The following is an 11,454-nucleotide window of genomic DNA, read 5'->3' as shown; positions in this document are numbered from 1 at the left end:
GTTCCTCACTGTAATCAGTACTGGAAGATGTTTAGTTGCAGCCACCAGCTTAGGGCACAATTGTTAGGGGCATTGCAGACAGCCAGGCATCAGGCTAGGGAGAATGCCTGGCTTGGCAGGGAACAGCATGCAGCTGCTGCTACTGCTGAGAACTGTGCCCAGGCTAGCGCTATGCTTGCTTGGCCTGGTAACAGGTGGCTGCCGATGCAGCTCCAGTTGCAGCTGCAGCTGCAAAGGCCTGTCCTCAGGCCAAAAAGGCCGGGAGAAGACTGTTGCTGCTGGGGACTGTGTTAAGGCTGGAGGGGAAGCCCCTGCTTACCCAAAGCAGGCAGCTGCAGACGTGGCCTGTGCTCAGGCTAGGGGGAATTCTCACTAGGCCAAAGAATAGACCCCCAGGCACAGCCAGGAAGCTTGTTTTGCTGGCCAGTAGCTCCTCTGCTGCGGTGTCTGTCAATTGGCCTCCAGCAATTTCACCCCATGATGCCAGATGGTAGAGGCAAGCATGCACCATGCCAGTCAGAGAAAGCTTTGACTGGGCTGCAGACATGCCAGGAGCAGGTCCTTATCCACATGCCAGAGTTTGTGAGGTGGGTTTCAACCTGCAATTCTCCCTCAACCATCACTTACTCAGTTCCTACATCTGAACAGATGTCCCTTTTCCATCACAGGCCTCTGCCATCAGCATACGGGGCACCCACAATCACCAAAAAAGGGGACAGTGCCTAAACAGCAATGGCAGTGGAAGTGATCCCACAATTCCTACACACCTGTCTTCACTCCATTTCATCCCTCGCCGGATAGCTACTTTTTATTTTCTTCATATAAAAAAAACAGATTTTGGAAACATACCAATTGGACACACCAAGGTCTTGGCCTTAATGGACACCGTCCTTGACCCTCGTTACTTTGGACTCCATGTTGGTATTTGACTTTTTTGGAGGACATACTGCACATTGGTAACTTTTATTTTACCTTGCCTCCAACACCGATGGGTGTAAGCGATATTCAATCAACACTACAGCTAAGTCAATGCCCAGTCTGGGATGCTGAGGAAAACCCTTATTGATGTATTTTTATATCCAGTTCAGTACTCTGGATGACAACCCTTGTATAACACCCCCCTCTTAGAATCCCCCTGACCCCACTGAGCCAAGAAGTAGGTTTGTTTTGCAAATTTAAAGGTTTATTTGAAAAATTAAACAATATATATGTGTCACACTTTTATGACAAATTAATATCTGATAGTACACTTAGACATATGATGCGGATCCACAATGGGTAATGTTACAGTGGTACACTTGATTACTTAGGAGTAGTATAGAGGATGAGGTAGCTGAAAATGCTTTATGGTTTCAAGGAAATGCAAGGTGGAATAAAATGCAGTACAGCAAATAAACTTGATATGATTTCAACCAACAACAATGTAATCACTTTTTCTCTGGCAATTCACCCCCCCCCCTATGCAATGTAAGAAATGGAAGGAAATGGAAAGAGGAGCACACAGTTCTCAGGAATGCAATCAAATACAATACGAAATTCAGTTCCCCCCCAGCAAGCTTAGAGGAAACAGGTAGAGTTTGAAACACAGGCCCAAAATGCTTTTAAATGTGATGGCAATGGATGGGAAAATGTGCTAACTGATTTTAATTCCCTCTAGAGATTCAGGGTGAGTGAGAAATGCTTGTTGGTATTAGTTCAGGCTCACTTTAGCAATGCTCTATGAGTTATTGCCAGGTTGCAAACGGATTTTAACAAAGGAAAGAATGGAGCTGCTATTTTGACAAGTGGAGAAATTGAGCCAAATCGCAAATCGCGGTAAATTTCGCGAGTGCGTAAATCGCGATTGCGGAAAAAGTATAGGGAGTAGGAAGTCGGTTCTAGGTTCGTCGGAAATCCTAGAATCACAGCTTTAATATGAAAGTTAAACCACGTTCCTAGGACAAACGGTTCCGGAGATACAGACGATTTAATAAAGGTAGATTTTCGGATTTAAAGGAAAACTCAAAATGACAGGTGACAGCTTGCAGCTGCAGAATTGACAGGTGACACGATTTCTAGGAGGCAGTTCTACTTAGGTTTAAATAGTTTGGATTAGATTATTTTAACTAAGAGATTGGTTCTGCACAGTTCTGCTAGGTACTCACAATATAAATTTGAAATAGGCCTTGTCACGGATCTGGTCAACACGTCCAGCGGCGGCGTCCCACAGAAAATGGAATTGAATGTCTCTACCTGTCCCAGCAGTCTCTTTTTATGTGTTTTGGAAGTGGGTGTGTGCGTGGTATAACTGAGCCTGCCCCTATCTACTTGTCATTGGCCCAATTCTCCCCTCTACCATGATTGGGGGAAGGAAATGTGAGTCAGAGTGATGAGGTCTGTTTATGGGTCAGAGGATCCTCCCCTGGTCAATTTGCCCACAAATCTATATTTGATTCAAATACATATTTCCCAGATACACAATTTGTTGAAATTACATGTACACATTATATATTCCTTATGGTCCATGCTTGTCTGATCTTCCTGGGGGCTTGCATTAAAAAATGACAACATTTTGCGCTTTTTGACTGGTTTACCAATATCGGACATTTACCAAAAATTACACACATGTGCGCAAGGAGTATGGACATTAATTGATGAAGTGTCAGATTTTTAACATGCAGACATTTGGAGTGAGACCCTATTTTCCGCTAGCAACCCCCCAGAATACACCACAGGGTCCTAACGCCTCTTAAAACGTGCACAGAAAAATCACAAGAATAATGATATTACTTATATAATTCCGACAAGTCCGCACTATGAGTTATCTATCTTTTTAAAATTATGCTCTGGCCCAGATGGGTGTGGTTTAGGTTCCAAAGCACATGGGGGAAGCTTCTGTCTGTCCCCACCTCCAGCTCGGGTGGCTCCCAGAGGCACTTCTCCTCCTACTTCTCCTAAGAGGAAGCCACTTTACGGCCCCCCAATATAACATTTGCCTGAGTCCAGGACAAGGCTTTGTTCAACCTCCTGCGGTGCCCCTCCCCTGATCTAATCAGAGAGGTGTAAACTCCTTTTGGTGGGGAAGCAGGATGCAGCTAGGCCTGGGAAGAGTGGCTGAGCAGGTTTCTCCTGTCGGGGGTAGTTGTCAGGCAGAATTCAGCTAAATGTCACTTTAGTTCCCAGTTTAAATCAAACTTACAATTTTTACATATACATTAAATAATCACTTCCTTCAAGTCATTTCAGAATATAGTTTTACATTGTGTCCACCTCTTAGCAAGTCTTTCCTTGGCCTGGTTTGAGTTCCTCTGTTCAGTTTTACACAAAAGTCTGGTGGTTTTAAAACGCCGGTTTTCTGATAGTGGTGAGTACCGGTATTGCATCCATTTTTGGGATTAAGAAAATGAATTCCCCACAGTTCTGAGTTGCTTTTTTGGCAATCAGCATTGCCATTCCCAATGGTTTCAGGCTACTGTGTGTGTAGCCCAATGGTGGTTTTAGGCAGTGCCCTCCTGTGCTCACAACATAGGCAAAAATGGGTGGCAGCCTATTCTTCATGTTTTCCCTGTGCACTCTCTGGGGAGTTCTGGCCATCATGATGTTTTCCATGCCAGTACTGCACAGTTTTATGGTAGGGCTTGGATGCATGGGTAAAAACATCCCACATGGGGCAGCAGCATCCTTCCCCACTCTTCCTTGCATGGGAGGACTGGGAACCAAAAGGGGTCCTGGCAAATGTTTTCAAAGTGGCCCCATATTGTAGATTTCCAGCAAGCCCAGCTTCTTTCCGGTGAACAAATGTGGAAAATCACACAAAAGAGGCCCAGGGTAAAGAGGCCTACCGGGAAATTTACAGAGTTTACTATAGGTCAGTCCACCCCTGCTTCCTTGTACAACAAAACCCTTTCTTGTTTAGTTATCACTATGATTTGCTGCTGGGCATGGGGGCTTTGGGAATGCCGTTATTTTTCACAGTGATGCACTCACATCTATTGGCAGAAATTGTTGATCACCTCCTCCTGGAGGACTGTCCCATCAACCACGTTCTGTTACTGCCGAGGACCTGGTGCCTCCCCATCATGGACTTGGTCTAATTCATCAGAATCTGTGTCCTCAACATCCTCATCAGCAGGGGTAATTTGCCCCTGATGGCAATGTTGTGTATCAATCTAACATATGTCCACTATGAGGCACAACTTCACAGGCCACTACACAAATGCTATACCTGTCCAGTGAAGGCACCAACATCAATTTTTGAGGACACAAACTGTCTGCTTGATGGGGTTGCGGGTGCAAGTGGTGCTGTCTGGGGTTCAAAGGAATCCGAAGAGGAGTCATCAGCCATGGACATATACTGTATCTGGCATAACACGTGTAGCTAAAAGAATGGCAAAAGTGGTCAGTGCCTTTCTTCAGAGTGCAAACTTCCATTATGACCTTAGATGAAAATGTGTGTGGGAGGCAGGCTTTTCTGTGGTTTTGAACATGTGACATGCATGCGACCATGCCTTGGAGTTGTGGAAGGAGAACAGGTGAAACTCATGTCTATGAGTGTGAGTTGAGACAGATGTTTCTGTGCAGGACACACACATGTGGCTAAAGGTGGTGTTGTAGAACTCCTTGTGGCACAATGAGATATCCTATCTGTGAGGAATTTGACCATCCACACAGAGAGTGTGCATTAGCCTGGGATTTTTTTTTTAAATTTGGAAGGAATAGAATGATGGGAGATCAACATCAGAAAATGTGTAGGGCTAATCCGCAAACATTTTCCTATGCTTGCCGCACAACAAACACAGGGTCAAGTGGTCTCTGGGGACAGACAGCCTATTGGTGCAGTCCTCCCTGTCACATTTAGCTGGAATGTGACAGCCACGGGTACATCAAAGCATCTCAGGAAGGAGGAAGACAACAGCTTCCTACTGCCATGGCCACCCTTATTAAATATCAAAGGCTTCATGGATCTGCCCTGTTCTATTGTCTAAGTTCTGTGTGGTGGCAGCGCATACCGATGAGAGTTAAATGAAAGCAGGCCTGTGAAGAAGCTTGGTCACAGAACAACACAGGACATAGGAAACTAACACCTCTTTGATATGAAGGGTAGTGAATGTCATGTCCTGGAACACTGTTTGCAGTAGGCAACCCCTGCAGAGAACCCCCTTTCAGAGGGAAGAAGGATGTGATTTGATGGAGAAAAAGTCTGTTCTCGCTACGAACTTCAAGGTAGACCTGTGCTTTGATCAGGAGTCACAGAGAGATCAATTAACCAGAGAAACACTTTGATCCACAACAGACAGGTAGATGAGTGGGACGTAGCAGTACATGTTGTCACCCCTTACCTTTCCTGTTGCAAAGCACTCTGGTTATGACCGCACGCATAACAGAAGTCTGCTGGTGGGAGCCCAGGATTGGTTCATTAAGGTAGGCTTACCCTGCATCAATCACAGGGGCCCATTTGGCTTTAAAAGAGGGTTGAGCCCATCTTTTAGAAGATCATCTGACAACTTCGAAAGGAGTAAGAAGAAGGACTAATTTTGACCCTGGCTGAAGGTACAGTCGGCTTTAAAGCTTCTGCCAGTGAGGGATGGTCTGGATTTCCAAGAGGGAAGCAAGATCCCTCCCGTAAACATCTCCCAAGGAACAGAGGGAGATTCTGGACTCAGAAGACCAATCCAACAGCTCCAGAACCGGTGCACAGCCAGCACAGTGTGTCCTACTAGGTTCAGCCAGCAAGCTTCCTAGGTGGGAAGTACCAGAGAGTCTCTGAACATAGGACAAGGCTGTTGCCTGCAACCACTGTTCTCAGCTTTGGGCTGTCCACCTTAAAGGACGACACAAGCCCTGCGAAGAAGCTAGAAGAAGTGCCTCAACAAGCATCAACCACCGTCCATCTTTTAAGGACATTTTCGAGGCAGTCGAGCCCTCGAGCCGTGACTGGCTGCCCTACTGACTATTGACACTATTGACACTCCAGATCTGCCAACCAGCACAGTGACAATACATCTTGACCCCAATCCACCATGTAGGCCAGCCTGCAGCAATCCATCCAGCCTTGTTTGCCGAACTGCCTGCCGCCTGATACCTCCAGCTGTCTCCCATCTTGAACTCTGTCACAGGAGCTGCAAATCATCTTGGAACCGGCTCGATGCTGTTGAGCATCAAGATCATCTCAAGCACTAGGTATATTGTCGTTCTGTCTCCCTTGTCCTTCTCCAAAGGCCCCTAGTGACATTTACAACCTCTTGCACCCTTGGTGCTGAAACCAAATACCCCTGAACAGTTGAGGGTGATTGTTTTACCGACTACCCTCCAGTCAGTATCCAGAGTGCATCTCTTTCCTTCATTAAACTGTCTGTCCTTTGCAGGGTGGGCTGTATTTTGTAGTGTGCTAGAACTGTCTGTTGTAATAATAATAAAGTATATTTTATCAGGGCCTCCCTGTATAAAACAAATCGAAAAAAATAAATAAATAAATAAAGTATATATTTGTATACAACCTTGACTGGACAGTCCCTTTTATTATTGGGTAATAATTGTATTTTCGCTGTTTTGCAACTAACCAACGATCCACAACCTTGCAGAGATAAGCCTGCCGTTCCGTCCATGTTACCAAAATTGGACAAGGCGGTTTATAATTTACTTGTGCTTCCAATCTGTTTGGATCCCTTCTGGTGTACTAGAGGTGTGGGGCTGATTGATAGTTTAGAAACCAAAATGTATCCCTGGACCACTGGTGCCCTATAAGTTGATTTGTCACACTGTCTCAGGGCTGTTCCTTGAAATTCATGTCTTGGCAGTGGAATCCTCTGTTGGCTTTCAATTGTGTGACCTGTAGTACTGACTCAGTGATGTTTAAGGGGTGGTACAACTCGCAGAGTGGGACCAATGGTGCCTGGATGACATCTTGCATACATTCATGCCATGTGTGGCACAAGAGTGTGGTGACATCACCTGGCCCTGCACCTCTACCAGCCTCTGTAGGAGCGCTCGGACATGGTAACCTGGACATGAATTCACTGATCTGGCCCTTGCCTCTGGTATCTCTGTCTATAGCATCTGCCTGTTATTGTCGTAGTAGAGAGTCATTGCAGGCCTTGTGGCATTATGTTCTGCTTGCCAGGTTACATGTTACATATGTACTGCATGTACCAAAGCTGTCCTGGGCACTTGCAATACAGGAAAATTAAAGAGAGGCAGGGAGAAGGTGGTTTTGGCTCTGCATGCTCCTTGCTGGTTCACTGGCCTCTATTTCTAGTCATAGGGACTAATTTCGAGTTGGGTGGTGAGGGTTAAATGTGGTGTTATTGCTGTGTACCGCCACATTACCACACTGCCCAACTATGAGTTGGGCAGAAAGTTGGAGGATTCACTTCCAGCTTTGAGCTGGAGGTAAATCCTCCAACTTTCCACCCAATTCCTACATCATTACATCACCAGGTAGGCCTCTGCCAGGCTGATATTTCAACGTGCGCATTATTTATATACAAAATGCACCTCATCTGCAAATTACCAAAGTATTTAAAATCCTGCAGGTGCATTGGAATCAGTCTGTGCTCTACCATCGACCATACTTAGTGTGCATGTAGCACGTTGCCATAATGCCCACCCTGAACCAAAGCAGCTGATGTCCACCTGAAACATCTTAATGCTGCTACGATAGGCCTGTGATTCACACTCAGGATCCAATCCTGAAGCCGGCAGGCGAACGCCAGCCCACCCTCCCAAGACACCACTCCTAAAGCCCTTGTTGGCTCTCACTCTCCCGACGACTGCAGCAAAGGAAGATGTTACTTTCTTCTGGTTCACTGAGAACCCCCCAGCACCATGAGGTCCGGGCGGGGTTTGTGGACCCAGCAACATCATTACTACACCAGGCAAGTCCCTGCCGGACTGATATTTCCATGTGCGCATTATTTATATTTAAAATGCGCCTCATCTGCTAATTACCAAAAATCGATTTAAGTATTTAAAATCCTGAGGGCACAGTGGAATAGGCCTGTGCTCTACCATCGGCCATACTTTGTGTGCATGCAGCACCTTACCATAATGGCTGGCCTGATCAAAAGCAGCTGATGCCCACCTGATGCAGCCCGATGCTGCTACGATTGGCCCGTGATTCACATTTAGGAACCAATTCTGAAGCCGGCATGTTTAAAATAGCTTGCATAAGGATTTGATTTTAGCTGCCATTACATCTGTGCTGCCATTTTCGTTTTCTATGTTTAAAGTACCTTGCATTAAGATTCGAATTTAAGTGCCCTTACATCTCTTGCATCTAGCAATCGCTTAATGCTCGTTCTGACATCAAACACTCTGCCAACATCTGCCTCCTTCTTGAAGACCTTGACGTCGATATCCTTGCTCTTACCGAGACCTGGTTCAAGGCCAGCTCAGTCACTGCTTTTGACTCCTTTCTCTCTGAAGGCTAAAAGAGCATGTCCAAGCCTCACCCTAATAGTGCAGGCGGTGGGGTTGCTCTTATCTTCCCTGAGTGGGTCCCTCCTTCATCATACCCACCCTGCCTTACTCTTTGTTCGAGAGCCTGGTTTGCAAGTTGGTCTTCTCTCTCACCTTTTCACTGACCATTGCCACCATCTACAGGCCACCTGGCTCTATCACCTTGTCCCTCTCTGAATGGGCGGATTTCTCCTCCTCTCTCCTCACTACCACCACTTAACTCCTTCTCATTGGCGATTTTAATATCCACCTTGACTCCTCAAGCACAGTCTCCACTTTCTTCCATGACCTCTGCACCTCACTCTCCGTCTCGATTCTCCCTTCTCATCCTACCCACTCAGCTGGACATACTCTTTATGCCATCGTCGACACCGATCTTTCGCTCTCCTCCCCACTAACCATCCCACTCTCCTGGTCAGATCACACTCACCTCTCCTCTCACCTTGGCCCTCTCAGCCCTCTGACCATGCATCCCCCAGCATTCCCAACATCATTCTCGAACATCCATCCAATAAAATGAGTGTCAGTTTCTGCCTTCGCATCTACTCTCATCCCCCCTCACTCCGCACTACAGACTCTACCTCTGACTCCGCTCTCAGCAACCTCCATCTTGCCATTACCAATACCATTGGCATTCTTGCCCCAGTCATGAGGATCCACCTGAAACATGTCTCTAAGCATGACAGCTGGTATAACACTGAATTTGCAGCCCTGAACCGCAAGTGCAGAGCCTCAAGCTCTGACAAACTGGCATGTCGCCTGCTCCAAAGGCAATACAGACTTTCCATAGCGCACCAAGAAAAGGGCCCACAGCCAGGTTCCTGTCTCTAGTGCATTTAACAACATTCCTGTACTATAATCTGCAGAGAACTTGCCAACCCCTCTGCAGTCTCTTCCTGTCCGTCACAGGCCCTCTGCAACACACTGGCCACACATTTCACTGCAAAAGCCCAGGACATCATGAGCACCCTTGAGTCCATCTCCTCCTCCCCGTCACCCACCCCTGTGCCTCCAATGACCTCCCACCCTCCCTTTGCCTTTCTCTCCTCCTTGTCTCCTATCACACCTGTTGAGGTCACCAGAGTTGTCAGCTCCATGAAGGTCTCCTCCAAACAGTTTCCCCCTTGCTCCTCCAAAACCATTAAAGACAACATTGGCCCCCTTCCCCCTGCACTCACTGATTTCTGCAACCACTCTTTTGCTACTGGATCTTTCCCCTTCTCCATCTGGCACTCCCTTGTGTGCCCCCTCCTCAAAAAACCCTCTGCAGACTGACCCATCTTGTACAGACAACTACCACCCTATATCTATCACCCCCTTCCTTGGGAAGATCCTGGAGAAGCTGGTCCTCCTGCAGCTGACCCAGAACACTGAATTTATGGGTTGCCTCCACAACCATCAATCTGGACTCCGAGCACCCAGAGGCACAGAAATCACTTTTCTGAACACCCTTGAGGAATTGCTTGGATCTCTTGATTCCAACTCACTAGCTGGTCTCATTCTACTTGATCTCTCCTCTACATTTTATGCGGTCAACCTAGCCATCCTCATAAAACGACTCCACGATACCCTAGGTATCTCGTAGCGGGCACTGGAGTGGCTGACCTCCTTCCTCAGTGACCGTCCATCCCACGTCATTCTGGGCTCTATCCCCCAGCTCTCTCTCCACCCGTGGCATCCCCAGGGCTCCAACCTTTCTCCCTGGCTCTTTAGCATGTACATTGCTCCACTTGCACACCTCATTTCCAGCTTCTGCCCAAACTTCCAGTGTTATGAAGTTGACACACAACTCTTATTCAAACTGATCCTTTTCTTACTTCCGCTATCATTCCTGACTGCCCTTCTGCCATCCAGTCCTGGTGTACTTCCAATGATCTCTGCCTCAATGCCAGCAAGACTGAGATCCTTCATATTGGGACTCCTGCTCCCTTTTTCTCTCCCTCTCCCTGGACATCTTCTATGGGCTCTTCCCCATCTCCTACATCTGAACCAGAAACCTTAGAGTCATCTTTGACTCCTCTCTTTCCTTCATCCCTCACATTCAGGACCTTGCCAAGAAGTCCAACTTTCAACTCCACCTCCTCAAAGGAATTATTCCTTTCCTCGCCTTCCCCGGAAGCTCAATCTCTCTAGAGCTCTGGTTTTTCTAGGCTAGACTACTGCCTTAGCCGTTTCCTTAACCTACTGGCTTCTTCCCCTACGACCCCTCCAGCTAATCTCGAATAGGGCTTCAAGAATTATACTTGGCCTCAAGCCCAGGGATCGCATGTCTCCAACCCTAAAAACTCTCCACTGGCTCCTGCTGTAAGGATCAAATTGAAAACCCCTGCATCATCCACAAGGCTGTCTGGGGCTGGGGAACACGCTATCTACAACTTGGCCTCACTAAATACTCTCCCTTCAGATCTTTACCTTCCTCCGGCACCAACTCACTGTGTGTTAAGCGTTTCACTAAACAGTAAGCTGGTGGCTGGTGTCTTTCCTCAGCAGGCTCCCTCCTATGGAATAGCCTCCTGCTTCCGCTACATCCTAAACCGGATCTCCTCAAATTCCGGAAACTCCTCAAGACTTTCCTTTTCACCTCATCATTACTTTCCACCCTCCTCTGGTAAATCTCACAGTTGCTGGGACTGGTGACCAGGGCTCTTATGTGTCCTCCCGGGTCCTGGCCTCCCACACCCAATCGCCAATAGCCTCCACGCATCCCAGCACTTTGCCTCGGCACCCACTGGCCTATGCCACCACAGGCCTGCATTTTCCTATTCATTGGCGGCTGACCACTCCATTTAGGCATTTACAACTGCTCACTCCCTACCTCATCCTTTTTGTTGCACATAGCACTTACCCCTCCCCACTCACTCATCCCTTCTCTCTCTCTGCACTTGCATATTCTGAATGCTCACCAGGCCCAATAGGTCCACCTCTATCTTTCATTGTTCTATCTTTTCTTTATTCCCATGTCCCCTCCCCGTTGCAACGTGGGCCCTTTAAAAACACAATTTACTTGATGTACACGCG

The sequence above is a fragment of the Ambystoma mexicanum genome, chromosome 2p (assembly GCF_040938575.1).
Source record: "Ambystoma mexicanum isolate Mex_15411 chromosome 2p, UKY_AmexF1_1, whole genome shotgun sequence".
Classification (NCBI taxonomy): domain Eukaryota; kingdom Metazoa; phylum Chordata; class Amphibia; order Caudata; family Ambystomatidae; genus Ambystoma; species Ambystoma mexicanum.
Note: the sequence above shows the minus strand (reverse complement) of the source record.